The following is a 9,739-nucleotide window of genomic DNA, read 5'->3' as shown; positions in this document are numbered from 1 at the left end:
ACTGTCTTTCTTCTTACCGAAATTGATACCATACCTCTTGCTTGTTGATGCCTCATCTCTTGACAAACGTCCTTCTTGGACTCCTTCCTCAAGTCTCATCCCCATGTTTACCATTTCGGTAAAGTCACTGCGGGCACTAGCAATCATTCGTTCATAGTAAAATGAACTCAGAGTTTTCAAGAAGATCTTTGTCATTTCTTTTTCCTCCAAAGGAGGAGTGATCTGGGCGGCCAACTCCCTCCATCGCTGCGCATACTCTTTGAATGTCTCTTTGTCCTTCTGAGACATAGACCTCAATTGGTCTCTATCTGGCGCCATGTCCACATTATACTTATACTGCTTGACAAAAGCCTCCCCCAAGTCATTGAAAGTGCGAATGTTGGCACTGTCCAATCCCATGTACCAACGAAGCGCAGCGCCGGTCAAACTATCTTGGAAGTAGTGATTAAGTAATTGATCATTATCGGTCTGAATAGACATCTTGTGAGCATACATCACAAGATGACTGAGCGGACAAGAGTTACCCTTATACTTTTCAAAGTCAGGCACTTTGAACTTGAAATTCTGGTACCATATATGAGATGTCGAAGGTAATGTCACGACACTAATATTTGAACAATATAAACAAGATAAAAGATAAAGAACAGTAATACAAGTGACACAAGCAATTGTTAACCCAGTTCGGTGCAAACTCGCCTACGTCTGGGGGCTACCAAGCCAGGAAGGAAATCCACTAAACAGAATTAGTTCAAAGACTCTCAGTAAACAACTTCAAGTTATAGTATTTTCACCTAATCTCTACCCGTGTGACTTCTATCTAAGAACTCTTAGATACGAGATCCTACTCACTCCCCCTCAATCACAGCAGTGATGTAAAAAAAAATTACAATAAAAGAAGACACTCTTCAAGAACACATACTTGATCTTTCTTAAAAGCTTCAACCAAGTAGACACACACTCATGCTTCAAAGCTTAGAGTGGACAAATTACAACTCAAAAGTCAGTCCAATTCAAACATCTATGGATGAATGAATGGCTTACAATACACACGACCACACAAGACTAAAACCCTTATTCTCTCTCAATATTTCGTTCGTTATTTCTTGTGTATTAAAACCAGGTTTTCCATGCCCTATTTATAGAATCGTTTGACTGGGCTTGGACAACATAAAACCCTAAAACTATTTTCCATTCATATCTTCTCATGACAGTTGATCATATCTTGTTGGAAAATAAATCACTCTGGTTTTAATTACTGATTGAAGGCGCGTTCAATCATCACATCAATCACACAGAGATTAGCATAAAAAGCGCAATCACACAATACCTAACATTCAGACTGAATGTTCTGTATACAGATGTCTTGACATCGGGTCTGACATCTCAGTAAAATCCTGCACATTCACATTTTAAACACCCTGTAGGAACATGTTATCTCATGTCAAGACAACACTTGTGACAACTTGTAAACACTCTAGGTTTTACCAAAATTGATGCCAACACATAGAACCAACAAACTCCCCCTTTGGCAAATTTTGGCTAAAACATACATCAGACCATTTGTTTCACAAGAGTATAATCACAGTATCAGTTTTAGCAGCAGAAGTAATAAAACACACATTACTAGCTAAGATAACAACTAGTAAACACATATTAATCACACATGCGCTTGTGCTCCTCCTCCCCCTTAGTCTACTCAATATAGACATCACCTTACCACCCCATCAGACATCACCTGTACTAAATAGATTATCTCCAATATACATCCTCTTCAACATCATATGTCATCTGTTTATAGCACAACTACTTTAGCTACTTCTCCCCCTTTTTAACCAAAAGAGACCAAAGATACAAAATAAATGTATATTAGTCAAACAGAATGTCACACAGAATGTCAAGGCATATTGTTAGGTGTTACAGATACACAGCTATACAAGCTGAGATAAAAATCCAGAAAAAACAAAAAGAACCCAGAAAAAATACATCAAGGCATCAGAACATGACTGTCATAAGAACCACCAAATCCATCACAGCACACAATCAGAACAGTGGGGGACAACTTCAACAAAACTAGTCATAGGAGCTTTCATCTTCATCAACTTTAGAACCAGAACTGCCACTTGATTCATCTTGAGATTCATACCTCTCACTAGAGGTTTGGGCTTCTGTTTCCTTAGCTTGTCCAACATTATCTCTATCAGCTTGATCCAAGCTTTCAATCAGAGCCTCCAAAGCTTCTTTCCTTGCTTTTGCCACCTTTATCCCTGTATCCAATTCTTTACAAGTTTCTTTCAGTTCAGCAATAAGACCACCTTGTGAGGCTGGCTTCTTCACATCAGATGTCATTGACATGACTGCCTTCAAATGATTTTTAATGAACTGATAGAGGAGGTTTTCTTCTACTAGGAAGATCATTTGTGCTCAGAATTCCAGGTTGCTGGCTCAGGATAATCCCACAAATCATTGAGGGAAAAGCTATGGGCAGCTTCACTGCATTTGTAGAAGCATGTTTGACAATTTGTTCAAACATGAATCTACCATAATCAAATTTCAGCTTGGTTCCAACAACAAAGATGAACCTTCCAAGGGCATTTGAGATTGTAGAGATGTGATTGGTTGGCACCCAATTTGTTGACCCTATCTTGTGCAGAATAGCATATTTCACAATCAACTTCTCAGCAGGAAGATGCTTCTTGTTAGGCCACTCCTTGACCTGTCTTGCAGTAATTTCCCTACAGACCTCATTGTCTGTGGCTTCCAGTTCACATGCACCTTTTGTTCCTCTTCCTAAAAACTTGTTAATCACAGTTGGAGAAAAATTGATACACTTCCCTCTTACAAACACCTTACAAAATTCCTTGTTGTTTTTGTCAGCAATGTCCTCAGGAATGTTGACCACAAATTCTTTCACCAGTCCTTCATAACACTGAGATAACCCAGCAACATTTTTCATTAATCCAGCAGTTTTAATCAGGTCAATGACCTCTTTGACCTCCACAGCATCCTTGCCCAGTTCTCTCTCCACAGCCACCCTTCTTTGGATTACAAACTTCCATTTTACTGCTCCATCTTCAAGATGGAAAGAGATGTTGTCCAGGTGTACATCAACAACTTTTATAGGGGATTTCCTAACAATTGTCCTCTTGACAGGGGAGATGTCAGGGACATCTTCTTTGACATCTTCATCTGACTCATAAATTTCTCTCACTTTCCTCTTCTTTACCTCAACTTTGCTCCAAGAATTTGAGGGGCCTACAGCAGTAGCCTTCTTAGCGGTTTTGGCTGTCATCATTTCAGCCATAGACCTACCCTTTCTGGTCTTCATCCTCTTATCCACACTAGGCTTCAAGTGATGAAGCAAGCTATCATCTTCATCATCCGAACTCTCAACTTCTAGGTCAATCACCTTCTTTGAAGAATCATGCTTCTTAGACTGAGAAGCATTGGCAATAGGTGATGCCACAGATTTCTTACTAGACAAAGTTTACCCTAAAGAGCACAATCCTTCAGCAGCTATATCTTTTTCAGATCTAGAGGAATCATCCTCCTTCTCATTGTGAGGTCCATCCTCAGGAGAGGGGTCCCTTCTTGATAGAGGAGTAGAAACTCCATTTACAGAGTGTCCTTCATTGAGGATTCTCGTGACAAGGTTCCTTATAACACGATCAGTGTGATGCATGTCGTCCTTAGAACTAGGAGTATAAGTAGAGGTGGAGGTGATATTGGAATTGTTACCTTGAGTAGGGCATGCAGTGGAGGATGAACCAGGAGCATCGCCTGGAATGACAGACAGGGGAATCACGTCCAAAATATCTTCATTAAGAAAGTCCATAGAGGGTGTTCTATCTTGTGCGCAGGTTTGGTAGTTTTAGAACCAGATGGTGAAGGATGTTATGACATCTTGTTGTTCTTGTGGAAAGGTTTATGTTGCCCTAGCAGAGAAGGTTGATAAAGTCGAAGGAAGGTGGAAATGTTTAAGTAGAGGTTGCGTGTGAAAAGGCTATAGATGGAAGTTCCAATACTAGATGATGATTTACCATAAATGGGGCACTTTATTTTAAGTGGGAAGACAATATTTTTATTACCTTTTCCACTCCAAATTAATTTCTACAAATTCTCATAGATACAAATCCCTAATTTCCCTCTTAGACATTCAAATTTATTACCATCCAAAGCCTTTGTAAATATATCAGCTAACTGCATTTCAGTAGCAACATGCTCCAGGGCTATGATTTTATCTTCCACTAGTTCTCTAATGAAATGATAATATCAATATGTTTTATCCTGCTATGCTGAATAGGATTCTTAGAAATATTTATAGCACTCAGGTTATCACAGTATAATGTCATGACACCTTGCGTGACATTGTATTCAGTCAGCATCTGTTTCATCCAAACCAGTTGAGAACAACTACTTCCAACTGCTATGTATTCAGCTTCAGCAGTGGACAGAGACACACAATTTTGTTTCTTACTAAACCATGATATTAAGTTGTTCCCCAAGAAGAAGCATCTTCATGATGTGCTTTTCCTATCATCAACACTTCCAGCCCAATCAGCATCACAGTATCCAGTCAGCATAGATCCAGATCCATGAGTGTATAACATCCCATAGTCACTGATGCCATTGACATATTTCAGTATCCTTTTCACTTGGTTTATGTGACTGACTTTTGGTTCAGCTTGACATCTAGCACAAACACCTACAGCAAAAGCAATGTCAGGTCTGCTTGCTGTGAGATATAGCAGACTACCTATCATGCTTCTGTAGAGACTTTGATCTACACTAACACCATTTTCATTATAGAGACTTTCAGATGAGTAGGAGCAGGTGTCCTTTTATGACTTGCATTCTCTATGCCAAACTTCTTAACAATGTTTTTGGCATATTTGCTTTGAGATAGAAAGATAGAATCTTCCATCTGTTTGACTTGTAGCCCAAGAAAATAGGTCAGCTCTCCAACAAGGCTCATTTCAAATTTAGACTGCATTTGTTTAACAAAATATTCGACCATCTGATTTGACATCCCACCAAACACAATATCATCCTCATATATTTGAGCCACCATGAGTTTTCCTCCTTCATTCTTAACAAATAAGGTCTTGTCAATGCCTCCCTTCCTGTATCCATTGTTAATGAGAAACACAGTTAGTCTATCATACCAAGCCCTAGGAGCTTGTTTCAAACCATAAAGGGCTTTCCTCAACTTATACACATGCTTTGGAAGATTTGGATATGTAAACCCTTTAGGTTGTTCAACATACACTTCCTCATTTAAGTAACCATTCAAGAAGGCACTTTTTACATCCATTTGGAACAGTTTAAACTTCAGAATACATGCCACTCCAAGCAATAGTCTAATGGACTCAAGGCGAGCTACATGGGAAAATGTTTCATCAAAGTCAACTCCTTCAACTTGAGTGTATCCTTGTGCTACTAATCTTGCTTTATTTTTAGTAACCACCCCTTTTTCATCAGATTTATTCTTGTAAACCCACTTTGTTCCAATAACATTTATTCCTTCAGGTCTTGGAACCAGTTCCCATACTTCATTTCTCTTGAATTGGCCTAACTCTTCCTGCATGGCATTGATCCGGAATTCATCAGTCAAGGCTTCCTTGACATTCCTAGGCTCAATCTTGGAAACAAAACAGCCATGTGAGATCACTTCCCTTGATCTAGTTGTGACCGCTTTATTTGGGTTTCCTATAATAAGATCTTTAGGATGATCCTTCTGAATTTTGATAGAGAGTCCTTTATTAATTTTGTCAGCTTCAGGTTCAGTTTGAGTGAGTTTACTCTCATTACTTTTGTTTGGGAAATCAGCTGGGGCATCATTTAGAGATGTCTCAACATCGTCTGTGACATCAGTCTATTGATCATCAACCACAACATTGATAGATTCCATCATTACTTTTGTTCTGGAATTAAAGACTCTAAATGCTCTGTTGTTTGTTGAGTAACCCAGGAATATTCCTTTATCACTCTTGGGATCCATCTTCCTTCTTTGTTCACGATTAGTCAAGATATAACATTTACTACCAAACACATAGAAGTATTTGACAGTAGGTCTTCTTCCTTTCCAGACTTCATATAAAGTAGTAGGAGTCCCTTTCTTCAAGGTTACTCTGTTGTGGACATAGCAGGCTGTGTTCATAGCTTCAGCCTAGATGTGGTAGGGCAATTTCTTAGCATGAAGCATAGCTCTGGAAGATTCTTGGAGAGTTCTATTTTTCCTTTCTACCACACCATTTTAATGAGGGGTAATGGGAGATGAGAACTCATGACTAATTCCTTCAGATGCACAGAATCCAGCAAATTTGCTATTCTCAAATTCTTTCCCATGATCACTTCTGATTCTTATAACCTGGCTTTCTTTTTCTCTTTGAAGTCTTAAGCAAAGATCTTTGAATACCTCAAATACATCACATTTTTCCCTTATAAAATTGACCCAGGTGTATCTGGAGAAGTCATCCACCACCACATAAGCATACTTTTTCCCACCAAGACTTTCCACCTGCATAGGTCCCATCAAGTCCATGTGGATAAGTTCCAGCACTCTGGAAGTGGTGTCATGTTTGAGCTTCTGATGTGACATCTTTGTCTGTTTTCCAATATGACACTCCCCACAAACTCTTCCTTCATCAATCTTTAAGTTTGGGATTCCTCTGACAGCTTCAACAGATATAATCCTCTTCATTCCTTTAAGATGCAGATGGCCCAATTTTTGATGCCATATCTTCACTTCTTCTTCTTTGGCTAGAGTACACATTGATGAATAACCAGTTTCTTGAGAACTCCACATATAGCAGTTGTCCTTAGACCTGACTCCTTTCATGATCACTTCATTTTCTTTATTAGTAATCAGACATTCAGTTTTTCTGAAGTTTACAGTTAGACCTTGGTCACATAGTTGACTGATGTTGATTAGGTTTGCAGTCAGTCCTTTAACAAGTAGGACATTGTCAAGGTTAGGGACTCCAGGGCAGTTTAGCTTTCCAATCCCCTTTATTTCACCCTTTGCTCCATCACCAAAGGTTACATAGCTGGTGGCATGAGGATTAAGATCAATTAGTAGGTTTTTGCTTCCAGTCATGTGTCTGGAGCATCCACTGTCAAAATACCAGTCTTCTTTGGCTGAAACTCTAAAGGAAGTGTGAGCTATCAGGTTAGTAACACCAGTCCTAGGAACCCATTGTTTTCTGTTGACATGGATGTGATGTTTGGGTCTAGTTTGATGATGAGAATGACTAGGATAGCCATACAACTTATAGCAGAATGGTTTTATGTGGCCAAATTTTCCACAGTAATGACATCTCCATCTTTGGTATTTTCCTTTATGTTGTCTTCCCTTATGATGTTGTGACACATGATGTGACATCTTTGGTTTGCTACCAGTATGACTATACTCAGGTTTGGATTCATTGAACCCAAGGTCAGACTTGTCTCCTGCCATTTTTCCAGTCTGGAGAATTTTGTCTAAGGTGTCAGATCCATTGTTTAGCATTCTGACATACTTTGTCATCTCATCCAGTTTGGAGTTCAAGAACACTGCTTCAGTCTTCAACTTAGAGATGGTTTCCAAGTGTTCTATCTTCTCATTCTCCAGTTGTGTTATCAATTTCTTCTGACTTTCCACTTGTTGACACACTTCTTCACTTCTGTGACACAACTTTATGTAGGTAGTGGCTAACTCATCAAAGGTTACTTCATCATCACTTGAGTCTTCATCAGAACCCCATCTTCTAGTCAAGGCAGTCACAAGATTTGCAGACTCTCCTTCTGTTTCACTTTCATTAGACCAAGTGGCAGCAAGACTCCTCTTCTGTTTCTTGAGGTAGGTCCCACATTCAACTCTAATGTATCCATACCCATCACATTCATGGCACTGAACTCCTTTTCCTTCTTTGGACTTTTCATCAGATCTTGTTCTTCTTCCAGCATTATTGGACCTACTGATGTCAGATGATATGTTCTTGACATTAGACTTAGACCTTACATCCATCTTTTTCAGAAGTTTGTTGAACTGTCTTCCTAGTAATGCTACATCATTTGCCAGATCTTTATCAATATCTTGACCACTTTCTTCCTCATTCTCTTCAGTGTTTGACATGAAGGTTATGCTTTTGACTTTCTTTTCAGATCCATCACACATTCCCAACTCAAATGTTTGGAGGGATCCAATTAGCTCATCCACTCTCATATTGCAAATGTCTTGAGATTCTTCTATGGCTGTCACTTTCATGGCAAAGCTCTTAGGAAGTGACCTGAATATTTTCCTCACTAGTTTTTCATCTGACATCTTCTCACCCAGGGCTCCTGAGGCATTAGCAATTTCAAGGATATTCATATGAAAGTCATGAATATTTTCATCTTCTTTCATCCTCAAATTTTCAAACTTGGTAGTGAGCAGCTGCAATCTAGACATCTTCACTCTAGAGGTGCCTTCATGAGTGGTTTTGAGAATATTCCAAGCATCTTTAGCCACCTCACAGTTGTTCACCATTATGAAGATGTTCTTATCAACCCCATTGAATATAGAATTCAATGCTTTAGAGTTTCCAAGGGCTAGTTCATCCTCCTCCTTGGTCCATTGTTCCTCAGCCTTCTTATCAGTAGTAACTTCTCCTTCCTTAGTAATAACTGGATGTTCTCAGCCTATTAGAACAACCTTCCAAGCCTTATTATCCAAAGATTTCAGGAAGGCTACCATTCGAGGTTTTCAGTAGTCATAGTTAGATCCGTCCAGAATTGGTGGTCTATGAACAGATCCTCCGTCTCTATCCATAGTTCCAGAAAGTAACGTCCCTAGATCTTACCCAGAACCAGAGCAGGATGCCTGCTCTGATACCAATTGAAATTCTGGTATCAGATATGAGATGTCGAAGGTAATGTCACGACACTAATATCTGAACAATATAAACAAGATAAAAGATAAAGAACAGTAATACAAGTGACACAAGCAATTGTTAACCCAGTTTGGTGCAAACTCACCTACGTCTGGGGGCTACCAAGCCAGGAAGGAAATCCACTAAACAGAATTAGTTCAAAGACTCTCAGTAAACAACTTTAAGTTATAGTCTTTTCACCTAATCTCTACCCGTGTGACTTCTATCTAAGAACTCTTAGATATGAGATCCTACTCACTCCCCCTCAATCACAGCAGTGATGTAAAAAAAATATTACAATGAAAGAAGACACTCTTCAAGAACACATACTTGATCTTGCTTAAAAGCTTCAACCAAGTAGACACACACTCATGCTTCAAAGCTTAGAGTGGACAAATTACAACTCAAAAGTCAGTCCAATTCAATCATCTATGGATGAATGAATGGCTCACAATACACACGACCACACAAGACTAAAACCCTTATTCTCTCTCAATATTCCGTTCGTTATTTCTTGTGTATTAAAACCAGGTTTTCCATGCCCTATTTATAGAATCGTTTGACTGGGCTTGGACAACATAAAACCCTAAAACTATTTTCCATTCATGTCTTCTCATGACAGCTGATCATATCTTGTTGGAAAATAAATCACCCTGGTTTTAATTACTTATTGAAGGTGCGTTCAAGCATCACATCAATCACACAGAGATTAGCATAAAAAGTGCAATCACACAATACCTAACATTCAGACTGAATGTTTTATATACAGATGTCTTGACACCGGGTCTAACATCTTAGTAAAATCCTGCACATTCACATTTTAAACACCCTGCAGGAACATGTTATCTCAT

The sequence above is a fragment of the Lathyrus oleraceus genome, chromosome 3 (genome assembly GCF_024323335.1).
Source record: "Lathyrus oleraceus cultivar Zhongwan6 chromosome 3, CAAS_Psat_ZW6_1.0, whole genome shotgun sequence".
NCBI classification, from domain to species: Eukaryota; Viridiplantae; Streptophyta; class Magnoliopsida; order Fabales; family Fabaceae; genus Lathyrus; species Lathyrus oleraceus.
This window is presented reverse-complemented; position numbering follows the sequence as displayed.